The sequence below is a fragment of the Mirounga leonina genome, unplaced genomic scaffold (genome assembly GCF_011800145.1).
Source record: "Mirounga leonina isolate KUSES-001 unplaced genomic scaffold, KU_Mleo_1.0 Mir_165, whole genome shotgun sequence".
Classification (NCBI taxonomy): domain Eukaryota; kingdom Metazoa; phylum Chordata; class Mammalia; order Carnivora; family Phocidae; genus Mirounga; species Mirounga leonina.
In genome coordinates this window covers 8,958,276-8,981,459 of record NW_023270415.1, presented here as the reverse complement: position 1 = coordinate 8,981,459, position 23,184 = coordinate 8,958,276, and the positions used below count along the sequence as shown (strand labels likewise).

General features: G+C 44.4%; 1 protein-coding gene across 2 annotated transcripts in view; it reads right to left on the bottom strand.

The window, feature by feature from the left end:
- Positions 1-22,914, bottom strand: part of LYN (LYN proto-oncogene, Src family tyrosine kinase) — a 116,701-nt gene extending 93,787 nt beyond the window's left edge. For both annotated transcript variants that reach the window (XM_035011173.1, XM_035011175.1), the window contains exon 1: positions 22,689-22,914. The gene's annotated coding sequence lies outside the window, so the exon portion shown is untranslated. The remainder of the gene's footprint in view (positions 1-22,688) is intronic.
- Positions 22,915-23,184: the final 270 nt, after the last annotated feature.

Below are 23,184 nucleotides of genomic sequence, written 5' to 3'. Positions count from 1 at the left end.
AAGGCAGTCGCTTAACCAACTGAGCCACTCAGGCGCCCCTCTTTTTTTTTTTTTTTAAAGATTTTATTTATTTATTTGACAGAGAAAGACACAGCGAGAGAGGGAACACAAACGGGGAGTGGGAGAGGGAGAGGCAGACTCCCCACTGAGCAGGGAGCCCAATGTGGGACTCGATCCCGGGACTCCAGGATCATGACCTGAGCCGAAGGCAGTCGCTTAACCAACTGAGCCACCCAGGCGCCCAAAATGCACAGATCTTAAATGCCGTATGAGATTGATACCGATATATATGTCCACATTCACCTACCCAGCTTCCAAAACAAGATACAAAACATTCCTATCACCTCAGACAGTCCCCTGTGTCCTTTTCTGAGTCACACGCTCCCTGTGAGCACTGCTTCATGCAAATGAAATCATCCAGTATGTATTTCTTTCTGATGTGTTTCCTTTAACATGTTTGTGAGACTCACCCAGCTCTTGCTGTGTCAGTATCCTTTTTTTTTTTGGTCTGAGCACTATCCCATTTTATGAGTCTGCCATTCAAATGTATTGAACCACTCTTCTGATGATGGGAATTCAAGACATTTCCAGGGTTTTGCGGTTTTATAATATATATAATGAAAAATGGTGCTATATACATCATTGCACGAGTCATTTTGTGGATGTATGTTTTCATTCCTCCTACCTAGGTGTGGAAATGCTAGGTTGTGAGGCAGATGTATTTTGAATTTTATAAGAAGCTGCCAAAGGGTGTCTTGTGGTGGTAGCTGTCCCATTTTTGACTGCAATCTCCCCACATCCTTGTCAGCATTTTGGTATGGTCAGTCTTTTTTTTTAATGGACACCGACGGCTCACTGAACCACCATGAATGCTACAGAAAGAGGAAAGTACCTCTTAGACAGGGTTACTGGTTTCCCAGAGGGCTGCTCCTTTTCTCTCAGGCAGGAGGTTTCTACCCCAGCTCAGCGGGAGATTAAATGGGGGTTATTTCATTCCTTACCTTTTCAACAAAACGCTTTCACATACCCTTTCAAAACGAATCCTGAGGGGCGCATGGCTGGCTCAGTCAGTTAAGCATCTGCCTTTGGCTCAGGTCATGATCCTGGGTCCTGGGACTGAGTCTGGCATCAGGCTCCCTGCTCATCAGAGAGCCTGCTTCTCCCTCTGCCCCTCCCCCTTGGGCATGGTCACCCTCTCTCTCTCTCTCTCAAATAAATAAATAAAATCTTAAAACAATAACAACAACAAAACGAATTCTGATAAGGAATTCTAACATCTGATAAAGGAGCAGCTCTGAGATGGGGTAATTTGCCCTAGGTTCACAGGGCAGACCTCCTCATTCCAGCCCTCTGACTAAACAGGTTCCCCATTTCTGAGCACATCAGTCAACCTGTTGCATGCGGAAAGAGGAAAAAAAAAAAAAAAAACTTATTGATTGATGAGTTCTGATGAACTATGCTACGTCATGGTTTCCTATACATACTCCCTCTCACTCACAGGTCCCTTTGACAGAAGTCAAGACCAGTGGGAAAGTGGAGCGAGCCCCTTGCACATGGGAGTCACTCCACGCCTGAATGTGAGGTCCCTGAGTGATGGAAGCTCTGTGGACCCCACACACCTTAAAACACAGCCAAGATATTGCTATTTCAGTGAATGAGACTGTCCCAGCAGGTGGTGTGTCCCTGTCCCACTCCAGGTGCTTCTAAATGTGTGTGGGAGACAGTGGAACAAGCCCTCTGACCCCAGGAAACTGTCCACCCTCTTAACTGGTGCCCACTGCAGTTGCTTTCCTCGAAGGGCGAACTCCTAGCTAGGGAGCTCTTCTGCACATGTCTCCACACTCCAGGATATATGACATTCAGCTGGAGAATGATCAGGTATTAACAGCACCACCTTAATTCATTGATCTGAACGTTTTCTTATAATAGCCCCCAAATTCCATGATGGCTAGATCTAGTGAAATGGTTCTCAACCTTGATACACAAGCAGAATCTCGACGAGAGCTCAAAAAAAGACTGAACTTGGGTTCCCCACTATTCCCATTTAATTGTCTAGGTCCAGCTTGGCATGAGAAGGTTTAAATACCCCCCACTGATTCCCATGAACAGCCAGGATTGAGACTAACTACAAAAACCCCACACTACAACTTCACCTGCTTTTGAAAAAGAAAGGCACCATCCAATTGTGTTAGGAACCTTCGCAAATACTGAACTCCATGCCAGGACTGAAATCATAGCAATGGAAATGCCATGGATGATTTACTTTCAGGTGCCCTGCGGGTTAACTATAACAGTAACGATCCCAAATGGCATTACAATTCCCTGCCCTTATTCAGGAATGGGAATTGGGATTTATCCACTGCCCAGTCTGACCCCATACCTGAACTCAAAACAGAAAACAATGCTCAGGAAAGAAAGTAAAGCTCTAATTGATAAACAGAGTTCATAATTGTAATGTATTTACTGGTATGCAGGAGAGTTGGCTTTCATATCATATTTTTGCTGCTGTGAACTTTATTTCTGTTCTACAAACCTGATAGCCAAAGATAAGGTTACACTATAGCCATAAAAAAAAAATGGTAGAATTTACAAAGTATTAGCTTTGGGGTACATTTTATGGAAAACAGAATTCACTTATAGTTATCTCAGATTTATCTATTATAAAACTATTGCTATCATTTTCCTTTATTTCAAAAGTCATTCTACCTCGTTGTTTATAATCAACCCTCAGAGAACAAATACTTTTATGACTGATAAAACAATGCCACTTCAAGTTTAAGATCTCAAAATCTATATAAAGGATAAAACACTCTAAATTCTACATAAGCAAACAATAAATAGGTAGAAATCACTTTCAAATGGGAGGGTCCCAGTAAGCCCCAATGTCCTCAGATTAAACTATCAACACAGAAATAAAAAGAAGCTTCCGAGGAAATAATTTCTCTCCTGACCTTAAAAATAAAAACTTAGAACAGCAGAAAATTTCCAATCTGTTAATTTCCTGAACCACTGGCAGTCAAAACCAGAAGTAATTCAGTGCATCATTGTTCTCTTGTTAAAGTTTACTTCATCTTTTTCAACTTTGTCCCACAAGTCTTGCATGCAGAAGCCTTACCATTTTCACTCTTCCCCACGAGGTCACTTAGTTCTTCTGAAGGCTTGAAAGAAATACCTCAGAGTAGGGCTCTGCTCTTCTATTTGCTCCACTGTGAAGACACCTTCCCATTCATAACAATACAAGACACTTTTTAAATGAGGATACATAAGTGACTCATGTGACTTTTCAAACCCCAGATTCCCCCGTGTCTGTTCGGGAATGAATCCGTCACTGCCCTGGGTAGTATATTAACCCAAATCGCAGTCCTCGTGCCCGTTTTGGCTTTGGCTCTTCTCATCTGTTCGTCTTTGGTTGAGCCAGGAACCCAGATAAGGACTTAGCACGAGCTGTTCGGCTGGGTGCTCCCTCCTTGCTGCCTCCAGCTCAGGTTCAGGAAGGCGCAGTGGTGTTATGGCCCGAAGGTTCTCGAAGGTCCAGCAACAATTCCAAACTGTCAGTCGACGGAGTTTATTTAAGTGTATGCCCTGTGTTTCTTCTGAATCGGCATGAAAAATATTGACGCAAGACTGCCCCGGCAACACCTTCATCCCCACAGAAAACAAGCATAACATGGCACCTTTGGTCAACATCAAGCCTGAGGCTGCCATATTTGGGGACTATTAGTCCAGGGAAATCACCAGAAGTGTTTCCGGTTAGGCCACAAGGTGGACCGAAAAAGGATCCTGGACGAGCCCAAGAATGAGCACAAGGGCTGGCACTGAGATTAAACAGCTCCTTTTCTCTGAAAGTCGATGTCAAAGCACTTCCACTTAAACCGACTTCCTCAAGACAAGAGAAATCTGGGGTTTCCTCCAAGAACCACCTGACACCCCAGCAATGAAAGAAAGCAGAGAGATTCTAATACGTTTTCCTTTTTTAAAGGAAAAGTTGAAGTCTTATCCATTTTCCTCTTAACTCCTTTTCAGAGAGCCACCGTGATTCAGAAACGGAACAAGCCATGTATAAACCATACAGGAGACAGTGCGTCATGATGTGCCCAAGGGCTGAGCAAAAGCACGGGCCGTTTCGTTGACACTGACTCCCAGGGAACAAAGTGGCTTCGCTCAGGCACCTAGACCCATTGCCACAAATGCCACAAAGAAAAGCGAAGGGGAATGAGCTGGAGAGAGCTATACAACTCCCCTCATCCGGAAGTCCTTCGCCTATTATCCAACCCATTGCCATTCGTAATCTATTAACGACAGTATTAACCTTTCAAACTGCGAGGACTTGTAGCAGCATTTCCTGGTAAGAGTTACCAACTGTATGATACTGAAGAGTTACTGCTTAGTGGGAAGAAAAATGCAAGCTACGTAAGTAATTAGCAAAAGAAAAATGTGAGCTACATACTGAAGAAAAGGCTTAATCCAGTCACGATTCAGCCTTAGCTATAAAACAAAGTATTTACTTTGCTCTGGCGGAAGAGGAAAATGATTCTTTCCCAGCAAAGGGTCACAACTCTAATTGATCAGACTGAGTTGCCAGCTGAAGTTAATGTGGATAAATTCAGCTGGCTTAATCTTGATCGTGCTTTAAACTCTTGATGTGATGTTTATAAAATTTCAGTGCAATTTCAACACATTATTTTGCTCTTCGTCTTTTCAAGTGGTGACCATGGTAAAAAAAATCACACCAAGTTGGCAGAAGTGGGGGCTCTCTCTTGTGCTGACTGGTTTCTAGTGTCTGGGCTTTTGTCTTCTACAAGACCCAACAGTTAGTTAGACATTAGATTCATGCAGCAGCGGAGCTGAGTTTGACAGCCAGACTTCCTGGGTTCAAGCTCCAGCTCCATCCGGCAGAGCCATGTGACACTGTGGTTAATTAATCTTTATTTGTCTGCAAAAAGGGGATGATAACTGTACCGATTTCAAAAGGTTGTCGTGAGGGTTAAATGAATAAAAATTTCGCAAGTGTTAATGATGCACAGTGTGTGCTCAAAAAATGTTGGCTGCGTCATTTTTATTAGTAATCTCTCAGGAGCAAGCATGTTCCTCTGTTTTCATTTAAGTAAATGTATAAAGTCAACTTGATAAACTAAAGTGGACATTACCTTCCACATGTTATAGTCATGATTTTTTAAAAAATAACCTTTCAGGGGGCGCCTGGGTGGCTCAGTTAAGCATCTGCCTTCAGCTCAGGTCATGATCCCAGGGTCCTGGGATAGAGCCCTGCATCGGGCTCCCTCCTCCACGGGAAGCCTCTCCCACTCCCCCTGCTGTGTTCCCTCTCTCTCTGTGTCTCTCTCTGTCAAATAAATAAAAAAATCTTAAAAAAAAAAAAAAAAAAACCATGCGGGGAGTCTGCTTCTCCCTCTCCCTCTGCCTTCCCATGCCCTCTCTCTCTCTCTCTGAAATAAATAAAATCCTTAATAAATAAATAAATAAAAATAACCTTTCAAAGTTAAATACAAGTATACCTCATTTTATTGCACTTTGCTTTTTCTGACAACATTTGCTGATTTCATGCCTCTGTGTCACACTCTGGTAATTCTCACAATATTTTAAACTTTTTCATTATGATTATACCTGTTATGGCAATCAGTGATCAGTGATTATGACTCACTGAAAGCTCTGATGATGGTTAGCATTTTTTAGCAATATTCTTTCACTAAGGTATGTACATTTTTTTTTAGACATAATGCTATTGCACACCTAATAGACCATAGTATACTGTAGACAGAACTTTTTTATGCACTGGGAAACCATCGCAATTTGCGCTTTATTGCAGTGGTCGGGAACTGAACTTGCAATATCTCCGAGGTATGCCTGCAAAACACACCAGCTTGGGAGTCAAGCTGGCTCAGGTTCCATTTACTTAGTAGCTAAAGGAGCTAATAAGCGTAATTTATTATCTCTGAGCCCTGGTTTCCTTATCAATAACAAGAATATCAATAACACACCTTGTAAGGAATCGGTCACCTAACAGAGGACACATACTCCATAAAATTGCTATTTCTATTATATTTTCTGTGAAAGGTAAATATTGCTTGATACAAAAGTAAAACAAGTCATAACTGTCCTGGCATTATTATAAAACTCTTGCAATTAAGAAAGAAAATTGCTTTCCCTTCTACACCAAAACCAATCATTCCCAGCTCCTTTTCCTCCCTGATCCTGATAGGTCAGTCTTTTGTCAAAAAAAAAAAATGATTGCAAATTGGATCCTGTGTCTCATCATTAGCTAGTGTTCAGTAAGACCGTCTGGGTTTGAAGACGAGGGCCAGAAAGCTCCTTTTGCTTCCTACAGAGACTAAGCAATGCATGGAAAACTTAAGTCATCCTTATCCATCGTTCATCAAAACATTCTTTCCCTTTTGGCATGTGCTTCTAAGCTTTAACAAACATTTCAAAATGCAGTGCTGGCTCAAGTCCAAGCATGCATCTAAGTTCAGACTGCCATGGCCTTTGCAAAATCTTTTCAGTGATTTACATATAGTTGCACAGAATAAGCTCCCTGAAGACTCTGATGGCCAAAAATGATTATTTTACCAAAGGAAAATCAAATATTAAATATTTGTTATGACTCTATTATGTTTTGAGTATATCCACATAAATGATCACAGCTAAACTTCCAAAGACCTTCTATAATTAATCGTCACACAACAGATGGCCACATGGAGATGACCAGAAGTCAAGTGCCTTGCCCAAGATTATACCTCCAACAGTGAGAATTTATACCTGCAAATGTAGAGCCAGGTCATGTGACCGGGTCCTCCGTCCACTGTCCCTACATGACATTACCTCTCACTAAGAAGCATTGGCTCAAATGATCATGCTTCACTTGATGCTTCTGAGAGTCTGTGAGAAGCGACTTGTCATGTTCATTCTCTAGGTGGGGGAGCTGGGGCTTCCAGAGACCACCTCCCCACAAAGTAAACCTGGTAGTTAGGAACATCGCCATCACCCTCGGGCAGCAGGGAGGGGTGAGCAGCAGAATGCGGCAGGGCAAAATGCCCAGTTTATCCTCAGAATTTAAAGCTCAGCCTTCCAGGATCCCCTCCCAAATGATTTATGTTCCAGTGTTAATAACACTGCCCTTTACAATCTTGGAGGCTTCTCTTGGAGAGGAACTTTATTTATTTTAGGTTGAAGATCTAAAAGAGAAACACTACTTTGAGTACCCTTCTTGATAAAAGACAGAATAAAGGTTCCCACCTTGCCAACAATATTGAGCTTTATAGAAACTGCATTATGAATTACACCTAGAAATTCTGCAGTGTTAAATTAATAACACTGGAAACAGCTGAGTCTGGGAAACATCAGAAGCCATGCACAAAATATCATTAAAAACAGTTGCCTGGAATCTATATGAAGAGAAAGTGGATGAGTGGTGGCTACCCAGGGCAAGGGGGATGGGGGGAGGTTGAGGGAAATGGACAGCTACTGCTCGTGGGTACAGGACTTCTCTATGGTGTTATCAAAATGTTCTTAAGTTGATCGTAGCAATGGTTGCTCACTTCTGTGAACGAACTAAAAATCCCTGAATCGCATACCTTAAATGGGTAAGTTATATGGTACATGAATTATATCTCAATAAGGCCACACTGTAAAAAAGGTCACATACAGTAGGATTCTGTTTATATTACATTCTGGAAAAGGCAAAACTATAGTGACAGAGAGCAGACCAGCAGTTGCCAGATGCCAGGGGTGAGAGAACCATTCCGCATCCTTATTATGATGGTGGTTGAATGAATCTATACATTTATTTAAAATCACAGAACTGTATAGCAAAATTTTAGAAGTCAGCTTAAACAACAAAAAACTCCAGCTGTTTCTTAAAGTCAAATCTACTTTCATTTAAGTTTTTGCTACCCTTTTAAAAAAATGTTTATTGATCTTAAAAAGTTATTCTGATGGCTTTGAGTGCTGTATCTCTCTACTGAAGGGATTTTGAAATATCTTGGAGTACATATTAAGTAGGACATTTTTTATTAGATGGGGAGAAAGCCAAGGTAGAAAAGGCAAATTTAAGAGAAAGCTGGGGTGGGGGATTACCAGCAGTACTGTTGTCATGACTGAGGGTCCCATGCAGTCAAGCCCCTCCTAAACGCCACAGGTGAACTTAGAGGTCTGCTCAGCATCTGAGAAGCTTGTTCCTGATCTCAAGGTGTTTTTAATTTGTAAGACGACAAGCATCCTGTAACCGATTATTAGAAGGAGAAAAAGTATCTTTTAAGATACAATAGAGAGGACGGACTTCACTTTCCTTAGCCTAAAATCTGGATTTTCATTTAAATGGCATGATAGGAGTCACATGATTCGAAACCAGTGTACTAACATTTGTGCCTCATCTCCTTGTCGGGAGGAAATAGGCCAAGGCCACTCCAAATGTCAATCGGAGGGTTTGCATGGAGGGAGAGCCTGCATGGAATCCACTCTCTGGCCAGGGCACGGGACTCCACCGAGCTACCCACACCCATGATTTCACTGGGGTCCTGCGACCAGGGCTTTTAAGTTGAGGTGAGGGAGCCTGAGGATGGGCCTCGACCAAATTTGGCAAGATTTTTATCCCCTCTGTTTCTTTATCCATAAAACTAGCTTTTTTTTTTTTTTAATTTTTTCAACTGCTTTACTTCTCATGCTTAAGGACAGCCTAAATAATAAAAGAAAATGTTTTCCCTTTGCCTTTTGCCTGAAAAGAAAGAAGAGGCTAGGGGTACAGAAGCTGAACCCCAAACAATAGCCACAAGTGTGTGGCCAGTGAGATTTCGCCCAGGACTTTCAGGTATGTTACCTCATTTCAGCCTTGCAACAATGGGCTGGAGTAGGAGACAAGCATGTCATTACCGACTTGGGAATGGAAAGGAACTTCATCTCCTCTTGCCCTGAGCCTAGAGCATGACACACGTGGACTGGAACCCAAGTCCTGATTCTTAAATCTATGAGACCATGGCATTACACTGGTCCTCAGACACCACAAAGTGCATGCCGTGGCCACCCCATTCCTCACAAGTGACCGTACTTCCACTGGTTTTTCACTTGCATAAGGAAGGGATCCTGCTAAGTCGTTTCTCCGCTTTTTCTTTTTTATCCTCACCTGAGGAACACACTTCTTCACCCCGAAATGGCCCTGCTGTGGTCAGGCTCCTTGGCCTAGCCCTGCCCTCCCTCCATTTCCAGGCTTCAGTCCTTCTTCAATCTTCTGTAGCACCCACAGCTGCCAAGAGCCATACATGGTGAGGACACAGAGAAGCCATGCTCCGACGCTGTGGCCAGGGGCCGGGGGCTGCAGGCAGTCCAACCGCAGGCTCTTCCTGTCCTCCCGGCGTGTGGTTCCTCTGGGCCTTGACCTGGACCACAACCTGTGACTTTCTCACAGGAGGACCTCATCTCAGTGCTCCCTGCCTGTGTGTGCTCTTCCTATTTCAGATGAGCGAGAAACTTGTACTCCTCGTTCTACTTTTTCAAGTATTTTTACTTCCTCAGTCCATATGGCACACACAATTCTGCTTCTGAGCGCAAAACGGATGGGACTGCAGGTCGTATGCATGCATATTCATGAGTGCTGAGTGTCCAAGAAATGTTTTCGGAATGGTGAATAAACGAAGCATTACTTCATGGATTAATAAATTCCACAGGTCAAATCATGGATTTCTCTCCCCTCCAAGAAAAATAAATGTCAAAACTACGTGAGGCAAAACAGTCAGTAATAAGGGTACTGTGTGCCTTCACATCGGAAAAGGGAGTCCTATTTTACTGAGGAATAGCATCACTGAATTCCCAAAACTAGTTAGTCCTTTCAAAAGTCTGGGCACGGGCAGCTTTGTGGCGCATAGCAGGATGTTTGATTACATGAGGGTCACTGGAAACCACCTTTATCACACCCGCATTTATATATTTGCATTTATAAATTGACTTAGCTATGCAGAGATGGGCAGAAAAGCAAGCTGTATGTGGCTAGGGCTGCCTAATTTTACTAACTAATGGTTGAATAAAAAACGTATTTAAATGAGGCTCTGATCAAACTCCCCTGTGAGAATTTTAGCAGCTGAATAGCCAGGGTCTAAAACAGGACAAGGACTTGCTCTCTGATTGAACTGCAGTCATTCCGCACACAGGGGAGAGGCCAGGGCCTGCCAAACCCACAGCTTGAAAATCTGTTTATCTGCCAAACCAAATGGCTTTGTACTGCTTTTCAGTTTCCTACACCTTATTGTTAAAAAAGCTGACACTGGAAACTAAATTAAAGCTAGGAGCAGGATGAGAGATGCCTTTGAGGGAAGCGAGTATTGTTTGGGGGTGCATAGGGAGACGCTGGGTTGAGCACTGTTCTGCTTTTTGAGCTGGGGTGTGGGGGTAGTTACATGGGGGTTGGTTTTAAGCTGCTCTGCTACATGTATGTTATACTTCAATTAAAAGAAAAAGACCATTTCTGCCTGGGGGAAACTTTTTAAAAAGCTCCCCTTCAAGCCTATGAGGAAAGCTCCATCAGCAATATTCTTCCCTGCAATTTGGAATCGGTGAGTACGTGGCTAGGAAACACAGCATTATCAAATCAGAAAGCACCTTTTAGAGCCATCTAGTCGGACCTGTTCTAAAAGGTCCTATGAGGGGGGTGCCTGGGTGGCTCAGTTGGTTGAGCGACTGCCTTCGGCTCAGGTCACGATCCTGGAGTCCCTGGATCGAGTCCCGTATCGGGCTCCCTGCTCGGCAGGGAGCCTGCTTCTGCCTCTGACACTCCCCCCTCTCATGTGCTCTCTCTCTCTCATTCTCTCTGTCTCAAATAAATAAATAAAATCTTAAAAATATAAAATAAAATAAATAAAAAAAATAAAAGGTCCTATGAGGGGCGTCTGGGTGGCTCAGTCATTGCAGCGTCTGCCTTCGGCTCAGGTCGTGATCCCAGGGTCCTGGGATCAAGCCCCCATTGGGCTCCCTGCTCAGTGGGGAGCCTGCTTCTCCCTCTCCCTCTCCCCCTCCCCCCCGATTGTGCTCTCTCTCTCTCTTTCTCAAATAAATAAAATCTTTAAAAAATATATATATAGGGCGCCTGGGTGGCTCAGTTGGTTAAGCGACTGCCTTGGGCTCAGGTCATGATCCTGGAGTCCCGGGATCGAGTCCCGCATCGGGCTCCCTGCTCGGCGGGGAGTCTGCTTCTCCCTCTGACCCTCCTCCCTCTCATGCTCTCTGTCTCTCATTCTCTCTGTCTCAAATAAATAAATAAATCTTTAAAAAATAATAATAATAATAAAAATATATATATATGTACACATAAGGTCTTGTGAGAGAATCGCTCAGTGTACACCTGCAAACTTCGAGGGATGGAGAAGGCCCACTTCTCACCCTGGCCAGGTCCCCAGCAGACTTTTGATTGTTCAAAACCTCCTCCTTACCCTCTAATCCAGCCCCTGCCTTTATAAAATTCTCCACTCTCATACCCTCTCACACACACCACAGCCACTTCCGTATCTTGTCAGCCATCAAGCCACATGGCCCTGTATTAAATACAAGTTGAAGACCCTGTCTTCTCCCCTCAAAGAAGTGAACACCGGCCATCGTGGTGGGCAAATCTCCACTCAGAATAAGGACAATCTATCAGACTCAATGAAATATCCTCTAGACCACCCTCATTATTTGTTTACATTTCTGTTTGCCTAGCAACTTTTCTAAAATCCTTTTTTTTAGGGGCGCCTGGTGGCTCAGTCAGATAAGCGTCTACCTTCCGTTCCGGCCATGATCCGGGACTCCCAGGATCAAGCCCCGTGTTGGGCTCCCCGCTCAACAGGGAGTCTGTTTCTCCCTCTGACCCTCCCCCCTTTTGTGCTCGCTCTCTCTCACTCTCACTCAAATAAATAAATAAAAATCTTTAAAAGAATAAAAAGTCATTTTTTAAATTGTGATAAAATACACAAAACACTTATATCGTAACCATCTTGTGTTACTATCACCACCATCCACCTCCAGAACTCTTTTCATCTTGCAAAACTCAAACTCTACACCTGTTAAGCATGTACTCCCATGTCCCCCTCCCCCAGCCCCTGACAACCACCATTCCACTTTCTGTCTCTATGAATCTGACTTCTCCAAGAGGATCTCAGGTAAGTGAAATCATACTGTACAGTTGTTCCCTGACCTATGATGATCTGATTTTTTGACTTTATGATGGTGCAAAAGTGATATGCAATCAGTAGAAACCGTACTTGGAATCATGAACTGGGATCATTTCACAGGCTAGCAATGTGCAGTACATTATTCAATATATTACATGAGATACTCAACACCTTATTATAAAATAGTCTTTGTGTTAGATGATGTTGGACAACCTAAGTGTTTTGAGCACATTTCAGGTAGGCGAGGCTAAGCTCTGATGTTCAGTAGGTTTAGGCATATGAAATGCATGGGTTTATTTGGATGTAACTCCAACATAAGTCAGGGAAGAGCTGCCTGTGTCCTTTCATGACTGGCTTATTTCTGTTACCATACTGTTCTCCGAAGGTTCATCCACCTTTCAGCATGTGTCAAAATGTTCTTCCTTTTTAAGGTTTAATAACATATTTCCAGTGTCTGTACATCCCACATTTTGTGTGTCCACTTGATGGACATTGGGGTTGCCTCCACCTCTCAGCTCTTGTGAATAATGCTGCTATGAACATGGGTGTACACATAATCCATTGAAACCCTGCTTTCAATTTTGGGGGGTATAGACTAACACAGAATTACTGGATCATACGGTAATTCTATGTTTAATTTTTTGAGGAATTCCGCCATGTTTTCCACAGCGGCTGCACTGATTCACATTCACACCAGCAGTGCATAAGAGTTCCAGTTTTTCCACATCCTTGCCAACACTTGTTATCTTCTGGTTTCTGTTTTTGTTGTTTTGTTGTTTTGATAGCAACTAGATAATTTCTTTTGATAGTAACGATTACATGACAACCACCAACTACGTGCTTCACGTGTAGCTGGTTCTGAATCCACTGCATCTTGGAATCCTCACAACCAGGGGGGACCCTGGGGCTAACAAGGCCAGCATCTTGTCAGCAAGCTAGGAAAGGACAGAACTGGAATTTGAGCCCAAAGGTGATAATTACACATCCTGTGTTCTATCCACCTCATATGCTGCCTTCTTTCTTCCCAAAGATATTGGTTTCTGGGCACTGATTAAGGTGCCCAGGGAACTCCTGAGCAAGGTTCCTGTCCGCCTCCTGGCATATTAATTTGTCAGCCTTGTGATCAGTGTACCAGCCAGAGAGAAAAGAGTACAAGAAAGTCTTCCAGGATAGGAATCTCACACGTCCAATGTTTGTTTCCCCCAGAGCACCCAATATATGATATTCAATAAATATACATTTGAAAAAGAAATTATAATTATGGAAACCCAGTAATCCCGAATAATCCCACACCAGTCTGTGTGACTGGAGAAAAAAGAATACAGAGTGGACAACCACATACTGTGCACATTACAAATTTAGTAATCAAGATAACTTACAATATTTTTCTTCCTAATTTCTTGACTCTCACATGAGGTTTTTTTGTTTGTTTCTTTATTCCTCATTTATCTCTCACTTCAATTCTCTCCGTCCCTTCCACTCCTTTTCTATTTATATGTTGGGACCATCTATGGAACATTACTTTGCTTTTCTGACTATTGTCCAACCCAAAGTACAGCCATTTATGAACCAATCACTGGCAAGAATAGGAGCCTCTGACCAGTTAGGGCCACCCTATCAATGGGGATGGAGAAAACTTCTGCTGAACCTTCCATGGAGAAGATGGATCCTGAAATAATCTGGGTTCTGTTAGGAAGAGAGTGATGGTGATGGGTGGATAGGCAATCAATAATGTCCCTCCACATCCCAAAGTGAGAGCCACAGCTTCAGATATGTCAAAACAGTGCCAGAGGGCAGAAGTAGAAGCAGAAGGCAGAAATTATGGAAATGAAATATTGTAGGATGATAGAATAAGCTTTCTAATATCCACAGCTGTCCAAAAATGAAATGGGCCACTTTGAGCACCCTATCCTGGTGTTTCTCACGATGTGGCCTCCACCACCTGCATTAGGATAACCTGGGAAGAAACTAACATTTGAGACCCAATGTTCAAGGGAAAGTGATTACCTGCAAAGGTTTATGTTAAGACACACCACCAGAATCTCCTCCTTCTACAAGGTTCTATGATTCAATTATCAAATACCAAGGCAGATAGGCGATGTCAAGAGCCCAAGGGTTGATACTTGACACCAGATGGGCCATGTCATTTGTTTAATTGGATTGTATAGTCCTATCTTTGCTAAAGACTTATAACTATAGCAACAATGTAACATTTGAGAGTCATTCACTAAAGTGTTCAGAAATTTTTTTTTACTAGACTCTAAAAAGATTATCCACTTGTAAACGAATTTAAGGAAAATTACAATTTTCATTTAGTGGTTATATTAATTCATTCAAAACTTTAAAAATAACTGAAAACCATAACGTAAAAGATACACAGGCAGTTAGGAGATTTAACTTGTTAGAATTTCTTTTTTATATACATTTTAATCCATTAAATTTGAAACAATTCAAAAAGTCAGTGTAGCCCACTGTCCAGAGAGACAACAACCAGGGTTTTGTTTAGAGAGACAAAAACCAACTCTTACAGTGCTCATTTGATTATATTGAAGACCATAAACTCCATATTAAAATTTCATTTGAAGCCAGGGACTGTGTCTATTATGGTATTTGTCTGTCACTCTCTCATGAAGCCTCTCATTATTTAAGGATGCAGTCCCCTTTTATTCTATGCCTACTGTGTACCAGAAACAACATTAGGAAATTATAGGTTAGCTCTGTCAATCACCACCACAAACTTGGGTATTACTAAATGGTGAGGCTAAGTAACTTACCTAAAGTTATAAGCAGGGGAACCAAACTAGGAACTCAGATCTGCTTAACTTGGAAGCCCACTTTCTTTTTACCATTTTATATTATCTCCCCTCAAATTTAAAAGTAATAATCCCTCAAAGGCATTGAATACAACAGATGATCAGTATGACATATCTGATTATTCAATATAGTTGCTGGCATCATTGACAAATTATGCCATTTTGACCAAATACTGCCATTCCTAGTTATGGTAATTCTTTTGATAAACTAATATATATATATATACATATATATATACATATATATATATATACACACATATCATAACATGATCCCAATACCAAGCTGCTGCTTTACAACATATTCTCCTTTAAAATACCACAGAAACTTAGACCTCAACTCCAAATTAATTTCTTACTTCTTCAACAGTGCTACCATCATCAAGAATATTTAGATAAATGTTTGGGCAAGATGACCATTTAGGACAGTGATCAAGTAGCTACGTGCTAGTGACTACAAGGTTAAGCCTTCTGATGTCATGTAAAACAACAACAAATGTTACATTTCAGCCCCAAATTAATCTCTGTTAGCTCCAGGGTTAATCATCCACCTAATTCAGAGCAGTTAATGAGTGCTCACTGTCTCTTTATCATTTGGCAGCACCATATGGAGCCAAAAGTCTAGGCAGTAAGTTGATTGTGATGGAAAAAAAACTGGTTTCTCACTAAAAGGCTCCAATGATTCTCCCTTTTACACAATGAAATCCAACATTTAGTATTCTGGGCAATGGTCCTCCACACTAACCACCACGTCACTAGAACAAGTTCTTGGGCCTTGGAATGATCCCTGCACAAGGTACTCAAAAAATAAGCTCCATACTAAATATAACTAAATATAACTAAACATAAGAAGTGGATGTTCCTTTAAGAAAATGTTATACCTGGGGCACCTGGGTGGCTCAGTCGGTTAGGCGTCTGCCTTCAGCTCAGGTCGTGATCTAGGGATCTTGGGATCGAGCCCCACCTCAGGCTCCCTGCTGAGCCCGCTTCTCCCTCTCCCTCTGCCCCACTATTCCCATGCATTCTCTGTCTCAAATAAATAAATAAAATCTTAAAAGAGAAAGAAAATGTTACATCTATTTACCACATTCATAGTGCGTGAGTTCCTCCAGGGGCAGGTCTGCTTACAATTATATCCACACAAGCGCCATAATGGCCACTTTTGCTCCAATGTCTTCTGATTGCTCCTCCCTTCCCCCTGCACTCACACTGGCTTCGTGTCATTGCTCATTTTACCGCTATTTTCAAATCATACAAGTGATTCTCTTTTTAAAAAAATAAAGATGGGGGGCGCCTGGGTAGCTCAGTTAGTTAAGTGGCTGCCTTCGGCTCAGGTCATAAACCCAGGATCCTGGGGTCTTGGGGGCAAGCCCTGCATCAGGCTCCCTGCTCCCTCTCTCTGCTCCTGCCCCCACTCGTGCTGTCTCTCTCTCTCTCTCTGTCTAAAATAAATAAATAAAAATCTTTAAAAAAATAAAAATTTAAAAAATAAAAAAATAAAGATGTACAAAAGCAAAAAAACAGCATTCACCCATAACCCAGAAATAATCACTATTAAAACTTCAGTATCAAAATTACTGATATGCATAGCTTACAGATTATGTGTCCCACCAATGCATATTTTATTTCAGAAATAGTATCATATGTTACCTACACATTTGTGTTAAGCCTTTTATTTTTTTTTATTTTGTGAATTTATTTTTAATTTATTTTTTTAATTTTAATTCCAGTAGAGTTAACATACAGGGTTAGTTTCTGGTGTACAATATAGTGATTCAACTTTTTAAAAACATCTTTCATTTTAGTAATGTAATTTAATATTGTGTTTAAAGATATCTACAAGGTGTTCCATTGTACGGATGTATCTTAATTTGTATTTGCTTAATAATTAATAAGGCTCTTTTCGGACTGGAGCTTGTGGAATTGCTGGGCTCCCCCATGGGCTTTAAACTCTGATCGATCCCACCATGCTGCTGGTCTCAAAGGAACTGCTCTGGGTCACACTACCCAATGAGCTGGAAGGAGGCGTTCTTTCACCAAATTGTGTTTCTTTCTTTCTCTTTTCTTTTTTGCATACAGATAGATGTGCATTCAGGCCCAAGGTAAAACCTGTTTTTTGATGTGGGGTGTGGTCAAAGAAGCATGAAAGTCACCGTTCTATCCCCCCAAATTAATTAGAGGCTAGAACTTAAGTAATTTTTTTTTAAAAGATTTTTATTTATTTATTTGTCAGAGAGAGAGAGAGAGAACAAGCAGGGGGAGCAGCAGAGGCAGAGGGAGAAGCAGGCTCCTCACTGAGCAAGGAGCCCAATGCGGGGCTCAATCCCAGGACCCTGGGATCATGACCTGAGCCGAAGGCAGACGCTTAACGACTGAGCCACCCAGGCATCCCTAGAACTTAAGTAATTTTTAAAAATAGAACTGAACCATTCTCACGAGATTAAGAAAATATTATATTGCCTGAACATTAAAAAATTTCAAAACACCCACTTAGATTTTCATAATAGTTTCCATGATGGTGAATATCAAAAGGTACATCTTTCTGATGCTGAAAAATCAAGCATGGCCAACATGGGCTTCGCCATAGAAGGCTCTCCGGTAATGGCTACGTTCATTCTTTTCCTCCCTCCCCCTCTCTCAGGGGCAAACGGAAAATGAACAGAACAGAAGATGGTGGCAAGAACTCTGAGGAAAAAGCCGTGTTGGGTGGCAAGGAAGGTGGGGCTGCAGGCAAATGACTGGGTCTGGGGCCTTCGAAGCAGGAGGAAGTATCACTTCCTTGCCGGCCCCCTCCCTCGGGCCTCCTGTCAGGTCGCTGGCTACAGTTCTGCTCTCCGTGACACAGCTTCCCCGTGGAAAGCAGAAGTGGTCCTCCCTCTCCAGAGGGTCTCTCTGAGACGATCTTCTCTGTTCCCCTCACTCCCGTGGGGGTTAACATTTACAGGAAGAGCAGAGGCACCCAGAAGGCCCCAAAGCCAAGAAGACATCATTGTTTTCAGTTGGAAGTAAATTGGACGTGGACCCATCTCGCCCGTCTCACTGTGTATTCTCACCGGCGCTGAAAAGTGGGCCCACGGAAGTCGTGACAGATGCTGTACCACCAGAGAGAGGAAGGAGGACTGGAGAGGCGTGTTGGCAAAGACCTGTCAATCAGCACGGCTTGGGATCAATACAGTGAGTTTCGATGTTCCCAGAAGGGTGGGAGTGTGGGCAGACCCTGTATTATTTGACTTGCCTGAGGTGTGAACTGTCAAAAGGAGATGAGACAGATTTAAAAGACCCTCTGGGCTACAGGAAATGGAGATCTCTGCCCAGTGTTCTACGACCCAATGGGGGCACAGCCTACAGCGTTAAAAAACACCCGCTCAGATGGATTCTGTAAAGGTATCCCCATTCATATCATTTTACGGGACATCATTTATTTAAGTCAGCATCATAAGAAATGGACAGTTACAACGACATGAACCAATAATCTCTTCCCATAAATGCTCAGCTCCTATCGTGTCGACTCATGGTTTGTGGACCTTGTAAGGGGGGTGGGCAGAGAGCTGACCAGAGGGGCCAGAGAAGGGAGATTGGCAATATGTGAAGGTTAACAAAGACGGTCAAATAATCAAACTTTGGAAGAGTTCTATGCAAACGAAAATGACATCCTGATGGCAAATAGAACTTTCAAGAAATAGTTTTTGTGGCAAATAAGGAACGTGGGCAACTCATTAAGTACTAAGGGAAAGTGAAGCACAGAACAAGACTGAGGAAAAAGTCCAAGAATGAAGAACAAAGGCTATATTCTCGGGCCCTGCAACTTGGCAGCATGGATGCACCTTTGTAACACATCATCCCAAGTCATTATTTGAACTTGATAAATTACGCGAGACAGCCCTTCCAGTTAACTTAAGCCAAAGATATCCAAAAGAAGGTCCAAGTCTGGAAACAGGGCTGTTCCAAAAATTCTAATTCCTCAACTGGCAGATTCCCATACATTGTCTACACTTGGGCTTCTCCCCTAAATGGGAACTTACTCAAAATAAATTTCAGAAATGATGATAGAGTCAACTCAACATTTCACAATTTAAGTATCAGGAAACTGGACAGCTGTAAGAAATCTTTCAGTAGTTCTGACTGGAAAAAAAAAAAGAAAAAACTTCCTCTTTGTCACCAATCTTTAAAGATGGTAGGCAGTGTGTGTCCATTGTAAAAGTGTGGGCTTTGAAGGGCGCCTGGCTCGTAGCAGGTGCTCAGTAAAGGAGTGCATGTTTAATGAGCATCTGGTGCTGTCTCCCTCCTTTATATTTTCACCTCAAATGATGTTCTCACTGTTACAACGACCACACAAGGAGGCTTGTAGGGTTCATGGGAGGCCCTTCCAGCAGCGGCTGGAGGCAATCCTTTGGTAAAGTATTACCTGGTTACTTCTGTATTAACCAATAAGCCCGACAGTCCCCAAGGCGGTCTCTCAAGCTGCTTGGGCAACAGCCAATATAAGTGTCACCCTGTTATGCTCCCCAAGCAGGAAGCAGTGCTGGAAGGCACAGAAACTCACCTCCCTGAATATGCCTGGAGTGCTCTGCTTGATGGTACAATTACCAAGTGATAGAAGAAAATTACCTTGTGGTTCCCTGTTTAAAAATGTTTATTAAGTGATCATTCCTTTGCTTTTATGAAATTGAGTACCTACTACAGGCGTAAAGGCAGAAAAGTGGGGAATGCTCTGAAGTCAGAGCCAGAAAACATACCTACTCTGCCCAGTGGTGCCACGTAACCAGGTCTGTAACCTTGGACATGTCACCAAACCTCTTTTTTTTGAACCTGTCCCTGCCTACCCTGGGATCCATGAGAGGTTCAAATGAAATCAGAGCTCAGAAAGGCTTCTGACTCTGGAATCAGCAATTCTCAGGAATCGCTTCCGACAAGCAAAAGGTGTGAGCACAGTCATTGCCAGGTAAAGCCAAAAAGAGATCTGAGGCCACCTTTGTCATCAATGAGTCATTGGTTAGTGTCCCAACTAATGATTGTAGTGACCTTTCAATGTTAATACTGTCCATGCCTGAGGACATGGCGGTCATTGGGATCAGCAGTGTGCGCGAGATGTAACAACTTTTCATACAGTAGACACGTACACACTGTATTCTTATTTATACTGATTTAAATTTCTATGGGTTTGTTTATGGATTTTATTGTTTAATGTTGTTAAATTACAAGTCTGCATATTCATTTGAACCAACTGACATCTCAGATGTTTTGGTGATTTATTTTTGAATACAAATATAATGGAGCTAAGGGGCTTAGAGAGTCATTGATTCACAAACCTGTGGACCACTTTTCTGCTAAAAGAAACGCCCTTGGGGGTCAGGGGATATTGCAAAGTCTCCATATATCTTGGCAACATCTATGACTCCTAGATAAAGTGGGTCTTTTTGATGGGACGAACTACCTTTGCAAGCTACATCTCATCACTCCAAGTCAAGCCCTTGCTCCGAGGGATAGGGCAGAATAATAACCTATCCTGTGTAGAGATTCCCATTTAGAACACTGCCCCCGAGATAACCAGACAGTCAAAAATTCCCGTTTTAGAAACCAGGACAGAGAGAGCCAGCAGGCTTCAGATGCCTTAGGAACCAGACTTGTTCCTTGGCCTTGCACAGAGCCAAACTCAGAGCCAACCTTCATTCCCTCTTCCAAGTAATCTTGACTGTGACAAGCACCGGGGCTAGAGTTTTGGACAACACAGAGCTGTTTTCACAGAGCTTTTCATTGCAGTGGTGAATATAGACTAGACACACAAGGACAAATCAGAAAATAACTCTGGTTACTGCTATGAAGGAAATGTTGGCTGAATAAAGGGCCCAAGTCATTAACCCAATTTATTCCATATCACAGCTCTGGTCAATGATGGGAGAGACCCAAACTTAGCTTTTCCAGCTCCTGTTTTCTCTTTCCTTACATGGGCTGACCTCTCCCCTTCACCCAGGAAGAGGGTTTTACCCCACTCTGCATCCAAAGAGGCCCGGTCACCAAAACCCCTTGGGATCAAATTAAATTTCTTCAAGCCTCAAGACATTTATCTCCTTACCTCGGGACCTTACCTCCTTACCTAAACCCGTGACTAACTGAATCCCCCCCTTTTCCAGCACAGTTTACCTTACTTAGGAAGGGCTTCTGGGGGTTTAGGAAATTCCTATGCTCCTTCAGTGCCTGATCCCCTTAGCTTTTACCTATGCAGGGACAACAGGCTTGTCCTCCTAAACCCTACAGGCAGCATGGGGGGCAGCCAACAAATCAGAAGTAAGCCAAAATCATATTAGCTCGTGCTTAGGGTGAGTGAGATTCCCAGACCCTAGCTTTGCAGACAGCAAATCTCTGGTGTATTTATTAAGCAGCTTTACTAAGAAGGTCAGATGGCTGAATCAGACATGTAGTCTCAGGTTTAAAATCAACAAATTGCAAAGAACCAGGGAACCCTGTCTTAATGGATAGAATTATTTGCAATAAATAATAACAGCGCCAGTTACGGAATGCCTATGCATGCGCTTGGGGCTTTACGTGCAATAAATAGCTCAGAAGGTAAACATGTTCTCTCTGAGATGAAAAAACCCACAAAAGTAATTTCAATAATAGGCCCAAGTTGACACGCAGCTAGGAAACTGCAAGGCCCGGATTCAACTGGGGTTTCTGGCAAAGAAGCTGGGTGGGTTTGGGATAATTCAAACACACACACACACACACACACACACCAAACACACACCACACACACACACCACACACACACACACCACACACACACACACACACACCACACACACCACACACACCACACACACACACCACACACCACACACACACACACCACACACACCACACACACACACCACACACACACACACGGAAACACAACCAGACGACCACGTCAGCTATTAGTAGGAACGTTACAAATGCACAGCTTGGAGAAGCCGCACTCGGCCAAGATAACGCAGGAAAGCGAGAACTGACGCTTACACCCTTCCCCCAGGGCGAAGGAAAGGCAACCCCTGAATTCTTAAAATAACTCTCGCTTCCTCTCCGCGGGCGGAGGCACGGGACTGCTCCTCCGCAGGCCGGGAGGCGCCGGGCGCAGCGGGAGGGTGCGCAAGAGCCTCTGCCGCAGCCCCTCGACGTCACGCTCCCGCCCGGGGCTCCCGAGGAGCGCAGCTGTCCGCGGGCCTGGCTGCCAGCCCCGGCCGAGCCCCATCCCTCACCTCGGGGAGCCCGGGGCCCAGCGGGGAGACCGGATTGTGCAACCCGAGGAGTCCCCGCCAGGATCCCCGCCGCGCGCCCGCTCTGCGCAGAGAGGGGCTTCCCCGAGGCGCACCGAGAGTGGCCCGAGCGGGAAGCGCATCCAGCCCTCGGATCGGCGCCAGAGGGACGCGCGGCGCGCCCGCTTCCGCGCCCACACCTCCCACCGCCCCCCTGCGCGCCGCCGCGGGGAGGACACCTGCCGAGCTGCCCGCCCCCGCGTCCCCTGCTCCCCAGGGTCCGGCCACCCACAGGCTGGAGGCACCTGGGTGCCCTCACCGCGGGGGCCCGCGCCCGTGCGGCCAGGAGGCGGCGCGCGCCCGTGCCCGCGGCCACCCCCAGCCCCCGGCCCAGGGCCGGCCGGGCACCCGGGACTCCGGCCGGTGGCACAGCCGCGGCCCCGGCCCGGCCCGCCCCGGCACCCGCGCCCACCCCCGCGCTCGCGCCTGGGACTCACCAGCTCCCGGTGAAAGTTGCGGGGCGACGGCGGCTGCGGCGGCGCTCCACGGTGACTCGAGTTCAGCGCGGGGGGCGCGACGGGGCGGCCCGGAGGGGCCCGCGCAGGGCAGGCTGCGGGCTCTGGGCCCGGGGTGGCGCGGCCGCCCCTCCTGCCGCGGGCTGGAGGCTGCAGCGCGTCGGGCCCGGAGGCGCCACGGCAGGGGAGCGAGCGGCGGACGGCCCGGAGCGGCGGGAGAGGAACTGGCTGTCGCTGGGCTCGGCCGAGAGGTCCCAGCTACTTCCTGGTGCTCGGATTTGCATACTGCGCCGGGAGGGCGGGGAAGTGACCATTTGGCCCCTGCCCAAGGTTTGGGTCTTTGGTGTGGCCGTCGCGCGAGCTTTGAAGGCAGAGAAACTTAGCCTCTCAGCGTGCCGCTCGCGAATGTGGAGCCGCTGGGGCCCGCCATCCTCCTGTGACGGGGGCAGAAGGGTCTTCCAGGGGGATCCTCTGGAGC